The sequence below is a fragment of the Syngnathus floridae genome, chromosome 12 (assembly GCF_059516105.1).
Source record: "Syngnathus floridae isolate MCC-2025c chromosome 12, RoL_Sflo_1.0, whole genome shotgun sequence".
NCBI classification, from domain to species: domain Eukaryota; kingdom Metazoa; phylum Chordata; class Actinopteri; order Syngnathiformes; family Syngnathidae; genus Syngnathus; species Syngnathus floridae.
The window spans coordinates 14642007-14660552 of record NC_142424.1 but is presented as its reverse complement, the minus strand read 5'-3'; the positions used below and the strand labels follow the sequence as shown (position 1 = coordinate 14660552).

General features: G+C 48.6%; 1 long non-coding RNA gene across 1 annotated transcript; it reads right to left on the bottom strand.

Moving 5' to 3' along the window:
• Nucleotides 1-3814: 3814 nt before the first annotated feature.
• On the bottom strand, nt 3815-4428 carry LOC148390168 (uncharacterized). The gene is made up of 3 exons (XR_015861876.1): nt 4356-4428; nt 4115-4219; nt 3815-3970 (listed from the first exon to the last, which is right to left on the bottom strand). It is a non-coding gene; the product is annotated as an uncharacterized LOC148390168 (long non-coding RNA).
• Between the last annotated feature and the right edge of the window lie 14118 nt (nt 4429-18546).

The following is an 18546-nucleotide window of genomic DNA, read 5'->3' as shown; positions in this document are numbered from 1 at the left end:
TAAAGGAATGAAATTAAACATTAACATTTCGCCTGGACCAACATTCACACGTACAACGCAACGCGGCTACACTTCTGCTATTACAAACGTAAATCTCCTTAAACACAACGAGTGTTACTTACCGTGTACGCTCTAGGCAAAATTGGATGTGATGCAATTCCAAATCTATCTGAAACGGCAGTTAAAAGTAGAGTTACATCAAGTTTTCTTTTTTAATCAACACAATCATTTACAACCGTTGACCAGAAAGAATCGTCGAAATTCGACGTCCCCCACAAACGCCACGCTCACTCGCTTTTCAGGGCAACAAAAGTACTTCTTTTTAAAAACGATGAGTTGTACTTACCGTGTACGCTCTGGACGGTCCAGTTGCAAGCAGAAAATAAAAATATTTCTCTTGTTAGTCGTATGTTACCATCCGCTGTGTCTTTGTCAACATCGCCGCCATTTTCCTACTTCCTGCTGCGAGCCACGCCCACGGATTTAAATTTGGGCGGAAGCTCTTTCCATTGGCGTCGTTTTCGCGTATAGCAAATCCGATTGGTTGGGAAGGGGGCACGGTTATGCAGCCGAGGGGTCCTGTGATCGGTGGGATGTAAAGTAGGCGTCGACGTCACGTCCGCGTCACGTGACCACGACGTGGCAGACGTCCTATAGCAACCGCTGTTTTGTTTAGTAGACTTACAGTTGTTATGCATTGACATAATGGCGCACACACCAAATAGATTTAAATAAATTAAATAGTTCTTCTGCCCACTCTCTTTTAAACAAGTTAACTCTCCCCGCGGATTTGAATTCCGGCGAAAGTTACGCCCATCGACGTCACGTATGTCACGTGACCACGACGTGGCAGATGTCATATAGCAACCGCTGTTTTGTTTAGTAGATTTACAGTTGTTATGCATTGGCATAATGGTGTGCACTCAAAATAGATTTAAATAAATTAAATATTTCTTCTGCCCACTCCCTTTTAAACAAGTTAACTCTGCCCACGTCCATTGACGTCTTGTCTGCGTCACGTGACCACGACGTAGCGACGTCATATAGTAACCGCTGTTTTGATCAGTAGACTTAGTTATTATGCGTTGACATAATGGCGCACTGGTTAGCATGGCCACCTCTTAAGCATGATGTTGCGGGTTCGACGCCTGATCAATGTTAGCATGGAGTGAGCTGAAGTGCATGGCGCTGAAGATTTGAATCTTTGAAATGCGCTGAGGTCTGACATATCAGGCAGAATGGTTTGCCATCACGTTCAACAAAAAATAGAAACTTTCCCACTCTGATTAAAACGTCCTGTGTTCATCTACGTATTTTCGTTTTGCTGTGCATCTTTTCCCTGCCATTTCGAGAGCCCAATTGACACTCATAGTTTAAAGAAATGTGTTTGCCCATCCTACTTTGTGGAATTTCACCACATGCGCTTATGACCAAAATACCAAATTGAACTCAAGTGAAGCCAACACCCCCCCCCCCCCACACACACACAAATGTTGATATGAACATAAAAGAGCCGCATGCGGTTCGGGAGTTGCGGCTTGGCCAAACCTGTACTATACAACTTTATTTGTATAAAATTTTCACAACAGCTGTCACACAAACAAAGCGGGAAAAACCGAAGACGTGCGTGTTCCGCCCACGCTGGATTTATTTGCACCTTTGAAAAGACACCGTATTGCCGCAGATGTGGCAAAGAGTACTTTTGGGCATCTGAGACGGAAGGATGTCCAAAGCATCATGTCACCTGCTCTGGTAGGCATGGTGGTGGGACGTTGAGGTCAACCGCTTTGGGGTTGGCTGAATCTTTGATCGCAGGATGCCACACACTTGAAGACAGAAGCAGAAAAGCAGAGCTAAATGCAAAATGTACTCACCGGTGACTCCAATTTTTTTCCCCCCTGAAGAAACAGCTGGACGGGTGGCCCCGGCTGGCCAGTGGGACTCTTGTTATTCTGACCCTTTTTAGTGCGCGTTTGGGGCAACAACCGTTTTTTGTGGCGCTCTCTTCTGGTTCAAAAGTGCCCTGCATGTGAATTTGCTTTTCCTGCCTTCTGATTGGATGAGCGCCGGTGTGACGCGGTGCCTCTGTCACCGTGGCGGGGGGTATACGTTGGCATCGGAGCGTCTGCCAACGTCTGAGACCGGCTGGCAGTGTATCGGAGGTGTCGAGTGCGGTGCCGCTGGAGCTCACTCACCAGCTGGTGTTAGGGCCACAGAATGAAGGCCAAGGAGAAGAATAGAAAGAGAAACAGAAACTTCTCCTCCAATTGTTTGATTTGTCTCTTCTGAGCTTCGATGAATTCTTTCAGCTCTTTGTTCCTCTAGGACGGACAAATGGAAAGTGGCATTCAAAAGCCAGTAAGCGTGCAAGTAAGTGCCGGGCTGGCTTTGGGCCCTTACCTGTTGCGCGCTGTGCAGCAGATCCATTCTCTCTTGGAGGATGCAAGCGTCGCGCTCCCTCAACTCGCACATCAGGGCTCGCTTCCATTGGTCCACGGCGCTCCTAAGCTCTTCTCTCTGATCCGCCGTCAGCACGTCATTCACGCCAGCGTGGCTGGCTTTTTCGCCGTCCGTGGCGGGGCAGTCCCGCTGCGGTAGCGCCTCGTACAACATGGCCTCCAGCTCCAGGATCCTCTGGGCCGCAATCCTCGTCCATCAGTGGTCCGGCGGGAGATTTGAGGGAGGCTTACCTTATGAGCCTGGTCCATGGAACACTTCCTGAAGTCCAACTCTTCATCCAGGTAGCCCTTCTGCTTGCAGAACATAGAAGAGCCCAAAGGCACAGCGTCAACAAGCTTCTTTCAGCGCAAAGCCTTCCAAAAGTCACATTTGAGCCGCCGAGTCTCGTGGAGTGCGAACATAAGGAGTTCGACATACACTTACGGCGTTATAGCCCAGGATGTCCAGCTTCTTCATCAGATCACTGATGACGATGTCCGGGGGAAAGGCGCAAGGAGCAATGTAAGGTGTTCTGGGACCTCGGGTTAAGGTTAGGGTTGCGAGGGACGCCTTACGTACGCTCACGCCCTCGGCCTCGCAGTAGATCTGCAAAGGGCTGAGGCCGTCTGGGAAACGGACTTGCAGAAACTTCAAGACGGGGGAGCGCCACTCCCTCTCCTGAAAGGCAGAGGCATGCATCCGTCCGTCCGTCCGTCCGTCCGTCACATCTCTGGCCTCAACACGCTTGTGCGAGTCTTCCCACCTCCAGCTCCAGGATGCGGAACTCAAGCAGTTCGTTTTGGTCTCGGATATCCTGGATGTGCTCTTTCAGACGCGCTTCTTCCGCCTCCATCCGCCTGACCTGAAAAGACAGTCAGACCTCATCTGCGGGGCTTCCCGACGGGTGTGACGCCAAGCGACTCCGCCCAGCGCCTTTCTTTCCGTCACCTTTTCGGCCAACTGCTGATTGCTCTGACGCAGCAGCTGCTTCTCCTCCACCCACTTGACATTCTAGAAGAGACAAACGCGTGGACAGCTTTGGAATGTTGTGTCATTTTCATCCACAAATTCTTTGGTTGACTGGAAAATGACATTTGCTTTTCTCCGCATTTTCCCAGCCACATTCGGGGGGGGGTTGGTCCAGTAATGCCAGACGAATGAGTGACTGAAGAATGTAGCTATTTTGTCTGAGAAAAAGGTGTGCTCATTGATGAGCTTACCTGTCCTTGTTGCTTCAGCGCTGACTCCAGATCTGCTACTCTGCTTTGATAGTGACCCATTTCTACCATCAGCTTTTCTCTGGTCTGAAAGGAGGAGGAGGGAGGCTCCTCCTCCTCCTTTCAGACCAGAGAACACCCGAGGCTGGGTGAGAACGGGGAGGCTGCGACCCGGCCGGGGGTTGCGGGAAGGGGCGCCACCTCGATCTCCTTCTCGGCGTCGTAGTCCCCTTCGCTGGTCTGGGCTAGCAGAGCGTAGGCTCGTTGCAGCGCTTGATATTCTTGCGTCAGCTGGCGGTAGCGAAGCTCCGCCTCTTCATGCACACACCAATGCAACACAGCACTAGTACCAGAATCAGTCAGACCGGCGACAAAGCACCCGCGACGCAAAGACGAGTCCGATTCCAGGCTGAAGAGGAATGTTTGGTGCCAATACGCTGGCAGAAATGGCGGGCTACCTCTTCGGGTTCCGTGTCGGGGGTTCTGTCGGTGTGAAAAGACAAGGACGATCCGTCCGAGTCCACCAACACGTCTTCGTCGTAGCCGTAAAATGTTTCGATGACCTGCGGGCGCGGAAGCAAACATCTCTCTGAACAAACTGAAGCGACACCTCACGATGAATCGACGAGAGGAACGATAGCGAGAAAAAGGCCATTTCATCTTGCGCAACACCAAGCAGCCGCAAACAAACAGACTCACCTTGCAGGACCTCACGCTTTGTTCCTCCTCAGAGATTCTCGACGTCGGTATCGTAGCAGCAAATCTCTCTCCTGTCGACACAAATAATCCGCCTTTGAGATTCTTTGGATGCAAAGGGAACGAACGGCTCCGGCGCAGAAACAAACGCGACTCACAATGACATTTCTGACATGAGCTCCTGTCTCCAGAGCCTGAAAAACACGTCACCGGCGATGATTGGAGGGACGCTCGTCTTTTCCAAAAGTGACAACTACAGGGTGTGTCAGGGTTTTCCAGATTATCTTTATCGTATCATTATGTTGCTTTGACTTTGACTGCAACCTGTAATAAATAATATTATTTATCCCTTATTTATCCCTATCGCTTATCCCTTCCTACACAAAGTCGTAAAACACCCCTTGCTATGTTTTGACTAGAGGTCAAGGGCTTCCTCTATTCAATCCACTCTTACACCCACCCTGTTTCTCTTAATTAAAATGCTCGTGCAGGAGCCGAGAGTCAGACTTCATTCGTACAACGGATGGACTCTCCACCTGCAGGTGTCCAAAAGAACTTACTTGTCTCCCGTGTGGTTCTTGCAAAATAAGTTGGAGCGAGCGCAACTCTAACAGGGTGCATTTTGCCACTAGCTGCCTACGGACAATGATGTCGCGCTCGCGGCTCATGGTTGACGGGCTGAGCAGCCGGGCAAGTCCGTCGTTTTCAGCGCACAGCGAGTGGCAAAGGCGCTGACAAAACGGGAGCTTTGAGCTGCTGAAAACGGCAAAACAAGTCTAAAGCGTGTTCAAACGCGTGCGCACAATGCTCCTGCTTGAAAGGTCGGAATTTAAGGGGCCAATTTTTTGGATGGCGGCCGCCGGCCAAGCTTTGGACGGAAAAGGTTTCCTGGCGACAGCGAGCGAGCGTGGCGCTGCCGTACGTGCACCGAGTCGCCTGCCTGAAGACCTTGGACAAGTCGTCGATGATGTGCCGCTGCTCCACAACTTGAAGGAACTCCATTTCACCGTCCTGCTGGCCGCAACCGCGGTCCAGGTCATTGAGCGAACTAGGCCTTCTCTGTGGAACACAAATGCAGTGGACTCTGTTGGCACGCCGCCGTTGTCCGCGTCGACTTACCAAGCTTGCCATCTCCTCGTTCTCCTGGGTGACAAAGCGCACTTTGTTTTCAAGGCGACACAGCACCAGCGAGAGTTCTTCATTCTTCCTGCTCAGGCGTTTGTTTTTGTACAGGAGTGGCAGAAACTGGCTTTCTGTTTCTCTCAGTCGCTTTAGCTGCAAGCATGAAGTGCGGGATGTGAAAGACGCACAACACGCGGGCCAGAACGTATCCATTCCTTTTGCATCGGTTTGAACGGAATCGTGGCTTTGGCTCCCAATAAAAGACATCTACCAGGCAACCGACTCGACGCGCCGCTCAACTAATAAGCAAGCGCAATGGGTGCCTCGCTGGATGGCGCGCATCAAACGTAGCGCAAACCTTCAAGCGTGCCGTCAATAAATTACCAGTTCATTGCGCTCTTCAGAAAGCAGGGCGTTTCGATCCTCCAGGTTCCTGATGACTGCGCTGAGCTCAGCGATTTCCAGATGAAACCGTCGCGTGTCCCGATCCTCCTGAGACTGAAAACGCCCCGCAACACACACACACAAGCACTCGTTCAAAGTTCAAAACTGTTTTTGTGCTACCTTCCTCCAGCAACGAACTAAGTCATGCGTACTGCAAGTGTGTGATGAGGTGGCTTACGCAATGAAGAGGATTGCTAGTAGCGGCGTTGACCCCACTTCCAGGGTAGTTTAGGCCCGCCCTTTGGGAATCCCTCAGGGCAGCGATCTGCTGCTCGGCAGCCTGAGTCTGCAGCTGAAGGCGGTGGACGTGGCCGGCCCCAGGGCTTCATCCAAAACACTAACCGCTCTGTCTTTCAGCTTGATCTCATCCGTCTGGATGTACAAACGGGGAGCGCTCAGGCAGGCGGGCAAACTCATTTGCCAGAATTGTGACAAAAACAAAGAGAGCAACCGGCCAATTTTTTTTCTTGAATCGACTGGAACACCTTTGCTGTGACAAAAGCGAAGCGAGCAACCGGACATTTTCTTCTTGTGAAATAGAATAGAATAGAATGCCTTAGGTGTCATTGCACTGCAGGTATACAACGAAATTGGGAACATAGCCACGCACCGCGCATCTGATCAGTCCTACCAGTCGGCGGATCTCCCTCTCGCAGTCTCTCTTGGTTCGGCTCAGCTCCTCCCGATGCTGGTGATGAGCCGATCGGAGCTCGGCCGCTCGGGACTGCCAGGCCTGCTGGGCCGCTGCCAGGGCTTCTTCCGCGCTCCTGGTGGAGGCGACACCGCTCGGTCTCCCGACACCGCCGCGTCTCCTCCACCTCCGCCAGCAAAGCGCCCCCCCTCCTCACCTGAGCAGACATTGCGCCACACCGGGCCGTTGAGACCGCAACGGAGCGCCGCGACGCTTACTGGGGACAAGCTACACAATACGGTAGCGGCCGCATCGAAGCCCGACGTGGCGTGCGGATAGTCAGACACGGATAGAGCGGATCACCTTGTCCATGGAGCCGTCCCTCAGGCTGAGGACCAAGGCATTCAGTCGCTGGATCTCTCCATCTTTGATTTTGATCACTCTCATCAGCTCCATTTCATGCTGCCGCAGTAATGTCTCCCTGGTAATGGCTAACTCTTTCTGCTTCTCCTCATGGAGTTTGCTTTTGAGTTCCGTCATGGCGGCGGTGGCACGGTGGTGCTCCGCCCGCAGGTCCTGACTTCTCTCTCTCTCCAGACAGCTGACCTGACATGACTTAGACTTAGACTTAGACAAACTTTATTGTCATCTTGTCTGCACATGGTGCATACAAAACGAAATTCCGTTGCATACGTCTTACAACAAAGTAGTGATATTGCAGTTGAATAGAAGTAACATATCCTATGAAAATATATATATATACATATACTATATATATATATATATATATATATATATATATATATATTAAAAATAAGTATAAAGTGCAGCAGTGATAATTATGCAATAGTGCAAGTAGGCAAAACAGTATTCAAGAGTGTGCAGAGGAATGCTAAACCATGTATTAAACTTCTATTTAAAGGGTTTATACAAGTTCAGTAAAGTTGGTAGTGCGAGATAGTGCAAGATAGAGGTCCGTAGTGTCATAAAGTACAGTTCTGTGAATGTGTGATGCAGAGTTCAGTTTAGAGCTCAACAGTTCTAGTGTTCAACAGTCTGATGACAGCAGGGAAAAAGCTGTTGCAGAACCTGGTGGACCTGCAGCGGATGCTGCAAACCTCTTCCCAGAGGGCAGCAGGGAGAACAGTCCATGGTGGGGGTGTGATGGGTCATTGATGATGTTACGGGCACGGGACATGCAGCGCTGAGATGAAATGTCCTGAATGGAGGGAAGAGGAGCCCCTATGATCCTCTCTGCTGTCCTCACCACTCTCCTCACGTTCTTCCAATCGGAGGCGGTGCAGCCTCCACACCACACAGAGAGACAGCTTGTCAGAATGCTCTCTATGGTGCTCCTGTAGAACGTCCTCATGATGGGTGGGGGCAGGTGGGCTCTCCTCATCCTCCGCAGGAAGTACAAGCGCTTCTGTGCCCTCTTGACCAGTGCCGTAGTGTTCATAGTCCAGGTGAGGTCTTCTGTGATGTGGACCCCCAGGAATTTGGTGGTGCTGACCACCTCCACAGCTGAGCTGTTGATGATCAGTGGAGCGTGGTGAGGCTGTTTTTTCCTGAAGTCGACGATGATCTCCTTCATCTTCTCCTCATTCAGGATCAGGCTGTTTTCTCTGCACCAGCCCACCAGCTGCTCCACCTCCTCTCTGTAGTCCAGGTCGTTGTTGTCTCTGATGAGCCCCACCACCGTTGTGTCGTCTGCTGACTTCACGATGTGATTGGTGGTGAACCTGAGGACGCAGTCGTGTGTCATCAGGGTGAACAGCAGGGGGCTCAGGACGCAGCCCTGAAGGGAGCCTGTGCTGAGGGTGATGACATCAGAGGTGTTCTGTCCGACCCGGACTGACTGAGGTCTGTTGCTGAGGAAGTCTAGCAGCCAGTTGCGAAGGGGGGTGTTGAAGCCCAGGTGTTCCAATTTTCCTACCAGATGCTGTGGGATGATGGTGTTAAACGCTGAGCTGAAGTCCAGGAACAGCCTCCGCACATGGGTGTTCTTCTCCTCCAGGTGAGCCAGGCTCAGGTGAAGAACGGAGGAGATGGCGTCCTGAGTGGAGCGGTTTTGCCGGTCGGCAAACTGGAACGGGTCAAATAATAGGGGGAGTCTGGAAACGATGTGACCTTTAAGCAGCCTTTCGAAGCACTTCATCATAACCGGAGTCAGTGCAACAGGCCGGTAATCATTAAATGAGGTGATTTGAGGTTTCTTCGGCACCGGAATGATGGAGGCAGTCTTAAAGCACGCCGGCACTGTGGCTTGGCCCAGCGAGGTGTTAAAAATGTCTGTGATGACCCCAGCCAGATGACTTGCACATTCCCTGAACACACGCCCAGGAATGTTGTCGGGGCCAGGGGCCTTACAGGGGTTGACTCTCCTCAGGGTCTTCAACACATCGGCGGAGTCAAGGCAGAGTACCTCCTCTTCCTGATGGGGGACAGTTTTAACTGCTGGAGTGCCGTTTAGTGCCTCGAACCTCCCAAAGAAGTTATTTAGACCATTTAGAAAGTCAGCATCAACTACACCCACCGGGGGGGGGGGGGGAGAGTGAGTTGTAGTCTGTAATCGCCCGTATGCCTTGCCACATACTCCTGATGTTTTTGACGTCGTGGAAACGATCCTGAAATTTTCGACTGCGGTCTCGCTTCGCTATCCTGATGGCACGGTTCAAGTTGGCTCTCGCTGTCCTCAGTGTCTCCTTGTCGCCAGACTTGAAGGCAGAGTTCCGCGCTCGTAGCGTTTGACGTACCTCCTCAGTCATCCAGGGTCGTTGGTTGCCCCGGGTGATGATATTCTTAGTGGTGCTGACGTCCTCGGTGCATTTGTTGATGTAGGCTGACACAGTCATGGCACACGCATGTCTAATCTACATCGGGAAAACTGGGAGGGAGGGAGGGAGGCAGGCAGGGAGGCAGGCAGGGAGGCAGGCAGTGTCTGTCTGTTGAGGTTTTCACCTTGTTCTTCTCCTGCTGAAGTTCTAACTGGACGTCCATCAGTTTGGTTCTCAGCTCATCATTGGCGGCCTGAAGGGCGTCCGTTCGCTCCGCCTTGGCCCGCCCTGCCGGAGCTCGTTTGGACATCTCTTACTCGAGTCTCGCCCGGTCGTCAGTCAGAGATCACAACATTTGTACCTGGAGAGCACAAACGCAGCGCTGTTTTCCACTGGCTTCGAACTCAACTTCAATCGGTACCGTAACTTACAACATCATAAACATAGAACTAGCTTGACTTTGAATAAATGCATTTGGTTCTTCAAAACTGCATCACGCAACATAGCGTGACCGAGACGGCCGTTATCCACCTGCGTGAAGTTATTTGGTGAAATGAATGAGATGTTTAAGACACCATCGTTCTGTCTCTATGTAGATGAAGGGAAATAATCGATTGCTGAAGGTCCAAAGGTGTTATGATAAACAAATAAACATATTAGTGATTAGTGACATATTTGTGATAAACATATTAGGCAGGATAATCACATATGTTAACGTGACTGCCCACACTGTATTTATTTATGGTTATTTGTTAAATCGAGTACTGTTAGACATGAAATAGGAAGTGTTTAACATAAATGGAAGACGAAAGGGGTACTCACCATTGTAGCTCCTGCTGGTCAATGATACGAGCCTCTTCTTGCAGTGGAAAACATACAGCCAACAAACACCGTGGAACCTAAAGGAATGAAATTAAACATTAACATTTAGCCTCAACCAACATTCACAGATACAACGCAACGCAAACTACACAAACGTAAATCTTTTTAAACACAATGAGTTGTACTTACCGTGTACGCTCTAGACGGTCCACTTGCAAGCAGAAAATAAAGATATTTCTGTTGATAATCGTCGTGTTTGTATCCGGTGTCTCGCTCAAGGCCATTGCGCCCACAGATTTGAATTTTGGCGAGAGTTCAGCCTATTGACGTCATTTCCGCGGTGTAATACCCGCATATCTGAAACGGCAAAGTTAAGAGTAGAGTTAAATAAAGTTTTTAGTCAACGCAATAATTTACAACCGTTGACCAGTCGAAATAATCGTCGAAATTTGGCGTCTGTGGCTGGAAGCAGACGCCGAGTTCGACATTCCTCCCAAACGCCACACTCCCTCGCTTTTCAGGGCTAAAAAAAAACAGTTGTAATTACCTTGTACGCTCTAGACGGTCAAGTTGCAAGCTGAAAACAAAAATATTTGCCTTGTTAGTCATCGTGTTACTAACCGCTGTGTCTTGTTTGCCAGAATTGCCGCTTTCCTACTTCCTGTTGCAAGCCACGCCCACGGATTATAATTTTGCCGTGAGTTCCGCCTATTGACGTCATGTCCGCGTCACATGACTGCGACGTAATATTATCTAAAACTGTTTGTGCGGTATTGTGTTGTTCTGTGCGGTATTGTTATTCTGTGCGGCGTCGTGTTGTTCTGTGCGGCGTCGTGTTGTTCAGTGCGACGTCGTGTTGTTCAGTGCGGCATGGTGTTGTTCAGTAAGGCATGGTGTTGTTCAGTGCGGCATGGTGTTGTTCAGTGCGGCATAATGTTGTTCAGTGCGGCATAATGTTGTTCAGTGCGGCATGGTGTTGTTCAGTGCGGCATGGTGTTGTTCAGTGCGGCATGGTGTTGTTCAGTGCGGCATAATGTTGTTCAGTGCGCCATAATGTCGTTCAGTGCGGCATGGTGTTGTTCAGTGCGGGATGGTGTTGTTCAGTGCAGGATGGTGTTGTTCAGTGCGGCATGGTGTTCAATGCGGCATGGTGTTGTTCAGTGCGGGATGGTGTTGTTCAGTGCGGCATGGTGTTGTTCAGTGCGGCATAATGTTGTTCAGTGCGGCATGGTGTTGTTCAGTGCGGCATGGTGTTGTTCAATGCGGGATGGTGTTGTTCAGTGCGGGGTGGTGTTGTTCAGTGCGGAATGGTGTTGTTCAGTGCAGCATGGTGTTGTTCAGTCCGGGATGGTGTTGTTCAATGCGGGATGGTGTTGTTCAGTGCGGGGTGGTGTTGTTCAGTGCGGGAGGGTGTTGTTCAGTGTGGCATGGTGTTGTTCAATGCGGCATGGTGTTGTTCAGTGCGGGATGGTGTTGTTCATTGCGGCATGGTGTTGTTCAGTGCGGCATGGTGTTGTTCAGTGCGGCATGGTGTTGTTCAGTGCGGCATGGTGTTGTTCAGTGCGGCATAATGTTGTTCAGTGCGGCATGGTGTTGTTCAGTATAGGATGGTGTTGTTCAGTGCGGCATGGTGTTGTTCAATGCAGGATCGTGTTGTTCAGTGCAGCATAATGTTGTTCAGTGCAGCATGGTGTTGTTCAGTGCGGCATGGTGTTGTTCAATGCGGCATGGTGTTGTTCACTGCAGGATGGTGTTGTTCAATGCGGGATCGTGTTGTTCAGTGCGGCATAATGTTGTTCAGTGCGGCATGGTGTTGTTCAGTGCGGCATGGTGTTGTTCAGTGCGACATAATGTTGTTTAGTGCGGCATAATGTTGTTCAGTGCGGCATAATGTTGTTCAGTGCGGCATGGTGTTGTTCAGTGCGGCATGGTGTTGTTCAGTGCGGCATGGTGTTGTTCAGTGCAGGATGGTGTTGTTCAGTGCGGCATGGTGTTGTTCAATGCGGCATGGTGTTGTTCAGTGCGGGATGGTGTTGTTCAGTGCGGGATGGTGTTGTTCAGTGCGGCATGGTGTTGTTCAGTGCGGAATGGTGTTGTTCAGTGCGGCATGGTGTTGTTCAGTGCGGCATGGTGTTGTTCAGTGCAGGATGGTGTTGTTCAATGCGGGATCGTGTTGTTCAGTGCGGCATGGTGTTGTTCAGTGCGGCATGGTGTTGTTCAGTGCAGGATGGTGTTGTTCAATGCGGGATCGTGTTGTTCAGTGCGGCATGGTGTTGTTCAGTGCGGCATGGTGTTGTTCAGTGCGGCATGGTGTTGTTCAGTGCGGCATGGTGTTGTTCAGTGCGGCATAATGTTGTCCAGTGCGCCATAATGTTGTTCAGTGCGGCATGGTGTTGTTCAGTGCGGGATGGTGTTGTTCAGTGCGGCATGGTGTTGTTCAATGCGGCATGGTGTTGTTCAGTGCGGGATGGTGTTGTTCAGTGCAGGATGGTGTTGTTCAGTGCGGCATGGTGTTGTTCAATGCGGCATGGTGTTGTTCAGTGCGGGATGGTGTTGTTCAGTGCGGCATGGTGTTGTTCAGTGCGGCATGGTGTTGTTCAGTGCGGCATGGTGTTGTTCAGTGCGGCATGGTGTTGTTCAGTGCGGCATGGTGTTGTTCAGTGCGGCATGGTGTTGTTCAGTGCGGAATGGTGTTGTTCAGTGCGGCATGGTGTTGTTCAGTGCGGGATGGTGTTGTTCAATGCGGGATCGTGTTGTTCAGTGCGGGGTGGTGTTGTTCAGTGCAGGATGGTGTTGTTCAGTGTAGGATGGTGTTGTTCAGTGCGGCATGGTGTTGTTCAATGCAGGATCGTGTTGTTCAGTGCAGCATAATGTTGTTCAGTGCAGCATGGTGTTGTTCAGTGCGGCATGGTGTTGTTCAATGCGGCATGGTGTTGTTCAGTGCGGGATGGTGTTGTTCAGTGCGGCATGGTGTTTTTCAGTGCGGCATAATGTTGTTCAGTGCAGCATGGTGTTGTTCAGTGCGGCATGGTGTTGTTCAGTGCGACATAATGTTGTTCAGTGCGGCATAATGTTGTTCAGTGCGGCATGGTGTTGTTCAGTGCGGCATGGTGTTGTTCAATGCGGCATGGTGTTGTTCAATGCGGCATGGTGTTGTTCAGTGCGGCATGGTGTTTTTCAGTGCGGCATGGTGTTGTTCAGTGCAGCGTAATGTTGTTCAGTGCGGCATGGTGTTGTTCAGTGCGGAATGGTGTTGTTCAGTGCGGCATGGTGTTGTTCAGTGCGGGATGGTGTTGTTCAGTGCGGCATGGTGTTGTTCAGTGCGGCATGGTGTTGTTCAGTGCGGGATGGTGTTGTTCATTGCGGCATGGTGTTGTTCAGTGCGGCATGGTGTTGTTCAGTGCGGCATGGTGTTGTTCAGTGCGGCATAGTGTTGTTCAGTGCGGCATAATGTTGTTCAGTGCGGCATGGTGTTGTTCAGTGCGGGATGGTGTTGTTCAGTGCAGGATGGTGTTGTTCAGTGCGGCATGGTGTTGTTCAATGCGGGATGGTGTTGTTCAGTGCGGCATGGTGTTGTTCAGTGCGGCATGGTGTTGTTCAGTGCGGCATGGTGTTGTTCAGTGCGGCATAATGTTGTTCAGTGCGGCATAATGTTGTTCAGTGCGTCATAATGTTGTTCAGTGCGGCATAATGTTGTTCAGTGCGGCATAATGTTGTTCAGTGCGGCATAATGTTGTTCAGTGCGGGATGGTGTTGTTCATTGCGGCATGGTGTTGTTCAGTGCGGCATGGTGTTGTTCAGTGCGGCATGGTGTTGTTCAGTGCGGGATGGTGTTGTTCAGTGCAGGATGGTGTTGTTCAGTGCGGCATGGTGTTGTTCAATGCGGCATGGTGTTGTTCAGTTCGGGATGGTGTTGTTCAGTGCGGCATGGTGTTGTTCAGTGCGGCATAATGTTTTTCAGTGCGGCATGGTGTTGTTCAGTGCGGCATGGTGTTGTTCAGTGCAGCATAATGTTGTTCAGTGCGGCATGGTGTTGTTCAGTGCGGAATGGTGTTGTTCAGTGCGGCATGGTGTTGTTCAGTGCGGCATGGTGTTGTTCAGTGCGGCATGGTGTTGTTCAGTGCGGCATGGTGTTGTTCAGTGCGGGATGGTGTTCAATGCGGGATCGTGTTGTTCAGTGCGGCATGGTTTTGTTCAGTGCGGCATGGTGTTGTTCAGTGCGGCATGGTGTTGTTCAGTGCGGCATGGTGTTGTTCATTTCGGCATAATGTTGTTCAGTGCGGCATAATGTTGTTTAGTGCGGCATGGTGTTGTTCAGTGCGGGATGGTGTTGTTCAGTGCGTTATAATGTTGTTCAGTGCGGCATGGTGTTGTTCAGTGCGGCATGGTGTTGTTCAGTGCGGCATGGTGTTGTTCAGTGCGGCATAATGTTGTTCAGTGCGGCATAATGTTGTTTAGTGCGGCATGGTGTTGTTCAGTGCGGGATGGTGTTGTTCAGTGCGGGATGGTGTTGTTCAGTGCGGCATGGTGTTCAATGCGGAATGGTGTTGTTCAGTGCAGGATGGTGTTGTTCAGTGCGGCATGGTGTTGTTCAGTGCGGCATAATGTTGTTCAGTGCGGCATGGTGTTGTTCAGTGCGGCATGGTGTTGTTCAGTGCGGCATGGTGTTGTTCAGTGCGGCATGGTGTTGTTCAGTGCGGCATAATGTTGTTCAGTGCGGCATGGTGTTGTTCAGTGCGGCATGGTGTTGTTCAGTGCGGCATAATGTTCAGTGCGGCATAATGTTGTTCAGTGCGGCATGGTGTTGTTCAGTGCGGGATGGTGTTGTTCAGTGCAGGATGGTGTTGTTCAGTGCGGCATGGTGTTCAGTGCGGGATGGTGTCTTTCAGTGCGGCATGGTGTCGTTCAGTGCGGCATGGTGTCGTTCAGTGAGGCATGGTGTTGTTCAGTGCGGCATGGTGTTATTTAGTGCGGCATGGTGTTGTTCAGTGCGGGATGGTGTTGTTCAGTGTGGCATGGTGTTCAGTTCGGCATGGTGTTGTTCAGTGCGGTATCGTGTTGTTCAGTGCGGTATCGTGTTTCTCAGTGCGGTATCGTGTTGTTCAGTGCAGTATCATTGTGTTGTTCGTATTGTGTTGTGTTGTTCGTAATGTGTTGTGTTGTTCGTATTGTGTTGTGTTGTTCATATTGTGTTGTTCATATTGTATTGAGTTGTTCGTATTGTGTTGTGTTGTTCGTATTGTGTTGCCTTTAACACTTAGCCTCTAACACTTAGCCTCTAACACTTAGCCTCTAGCATCTAGAAGGTAAATAAATAGGAAGGAAGGACTCACCGGTGACGTCTTCGCCCACGTCCAAGCGTTGTACTTTGTATTTTCATCCTTCTGACAGTGGAAAACATAGCCAACAAACACCGTGGAACCTAAACGAATGAAAGAAAACTATCATTTGGCCACAACCAACATTCACAGATACAACACAATGTGACGTGCGGGGTTGAGGTTAAAGGTTGAGTGAAGGGCCCTCGTTTTAAACTACTTTTTTGAAAAGGATTGGGAACAAGTAAGACGTATTTAATTTATTTAATGGGAAGTAGTAAGAGCTATTGAATTTAATCTATGTATTATATTCTATTGTATTGTATTCTGTTGTATTCTTTTGGATTGTATTCACACTAACCCCACTAAAACTTCAGCCCACAAAAACTCGCCTCTGGCGCCTAGCCTCTGGCACTTAGCCTCTAACACTTAGCCTTTAACACTTAGCCTTTAACACTTAGCCTTTAACACTTAGCCTTTAACACTTAGCCTAGAAGGTGAATAAATAGGGTTAAAGGTTGAGTGAAGGGACCTCGTTTTAAACTACTTTTTTGAAAAGGAGTGGGAACAAGTAAGACGTATTTAATTTATTTAATGGGAAGTAGTAAGACTTGTTAAATTTATTTAATCTACTTTTCTTCCCAGGCAAAATTTGATCTGCTGCAATTCCAAATTTCCAAAGTGAATGAAGGAATGAAGTCCTTTAAATTATGATTTTGTATAAATACTAGGCATTAACACAAAATCGACGGCACAAAATGGGCAGACTTTACTTGTTTGAAGAGGACTGGTTACAAGACAGACTTTTCTGATTTATTTAATGGGAAGAAGACTTATTTAGTTTAATTGATCTATTTTTGTTCCCTGGCAAAATTGGATTTGCTGAAACTGTATTTTGCCAAATCTTGCCTTGAGACCTGATAGGAAGTATTAAACGCTTAGTTAAATCAATACAAGTTGGTAATAAGAGCGAGTAATGTTGGTTGAACCGATGAATGAAGGTTGAAAGCAATTTAAATTATGACTTTGTATAAATACTAGATATTAACAGAACATCTACTGCGCGAAATGGGCAGAGTTTACTTGTTTGAGAAGGAGTGGCTTATTCAAAACTAAGATTTATTTAATCTGTTTATTCCCAGGCAAAATTGGATGTGATGCAATTCCAAATTTCACCACATGATGGTGCCCAATTTTGACTTCATAGGACATATTAAACACTTAGCTTGTTATTATGTTCAAGGTAATCAGATTTGTTTATTATTCTAATGGCCTCTTCAAAACTATTCTGGATTACTACTTTGGATCTATTCTACATTACTTGGCAACAACATACTCTGTAACAGATTAGGCAGTATAATCATATATGTTAACTTGAGAGTGCCCACACACAATCTACTTATCGTGATGTGTTAAATCAATTACTGTTAGACATTATTTGTCTGATAATCTACCAAATCTTTGAATTGAAGAATTTGTGATTTAATTAATAGCTTGTTCAGGGTAATCAGACTTGTATATAATTCTAATGGCCTTCTTTTGAAAACTATTCTGAATTACAACTTTGGATCTTATATTACTTTGCAACAATCTACTCGGTGACAGATTAGGCAGTATAATCACATATGTTAACTTCAGTGCCCACACTGTATTTATTTATGGTTATTTGTTAAATCAAGTACTGTTAGACATGAAATAGGAAGTGTTTAACATAAATGTTATGGCTACTCACCATTGTAGCTCGCTCCTGGTCAATGATATGAGCCTCTTCTTGCAGTGGAAAACTTGCAGCCAACAAACACCGTGGAACCTAAAGGAATGAAATTAAACATTAACATTTCGCCTGGACCAACATTCACACGTACAACGCAACGCGGCTACACTTCTGCTATTACAAACGTAAATCTCCTTAAACACAACGAGTGTTACTTACCGTGTACGCTCTAGGCAAAATTGGATGTGATGCAATTCCAAATCTATCTGAAACGGCAGTTAAAAGTAGAGTTACATCAAGTTTTCTTTTTTAATCAACACAATCATTTACAACCGTTGACCAGAAAGAATCGTCGAAATTCGACGTCCCCCACAAACGCCACGCTCACTCGCTTTTCAGGGCAACAAAAGTACTTCTTTTTAAAAACGATGAGTTGTACTTACCGTGTACGCTCTGGACGGTCCAGTTGCAAGCAGAAAATAAAAATATTTCTCTTGTTAGTCGTATGTTACCATCCGCTGTGTCTTTGTCAACATCGCCGCCATTTTCCTACTTCCTGCTGCGAGCCACGCCCACGGATTTAAATTTGGGCGGAAGCTCTTTCCATTGGCGTCGTTTTCGCGTATAGCAAATCCGATTGGTTGGGAAGGGGGCACGGTTATGCAGCCGAGGGGTCCTGTGATCGGTGGGATGTAAAGTAGGCGTCGACGTCACGTCCGCGTCACGTGACCACGACGTGGCAGACGTCATATAGCAACCGCTGTTTTGTTTAGTAGACTTACAGTTGTTATGCATTGACATAATGGCGCACACACCAAATAGATTTAAATAAATTAAATAATTCTTCTGCCCACTCTCTTTTAAACAAGTTAACTCTCCCCGCGGATTTGAATTCCGGCGAAAGTTACGCCCATCGACGTCACGTATGTCACGTGACCACGACGTGGCAGATGTCATATAGCAACCGCTGTTTTGTTTAGTAGATTTACAGTTGTTATGCATTGGCATAATGGTGTGCACTCAAAATAGATTTAAATAAATTAAATATTTCTTCTGCCCACTCCCTTTTAAACAAGTTAACTCTGCCCACGTCCATTGACGTCTTGTCTGCGTCACGTGACCACGACGTAGCGACGTCATATAGTAACCGCTGTTTTGATCAGTAGACTTAGTTATTATGCGTTGACATAATGGCGCACTGGTTAGCATGGCCACCTCTTAAGCATGATGTTGCGGGTTCGACGCCTGATCAATGTTAGCATGGAGTGAGCTGAAGTGCATGGCGCTGAAGATTTGAATCTTTGAAATGCGCTGAGGTCTGACATATCAGGCAGAATGGTTTGCCATCACGTTCAACAAAAAATAG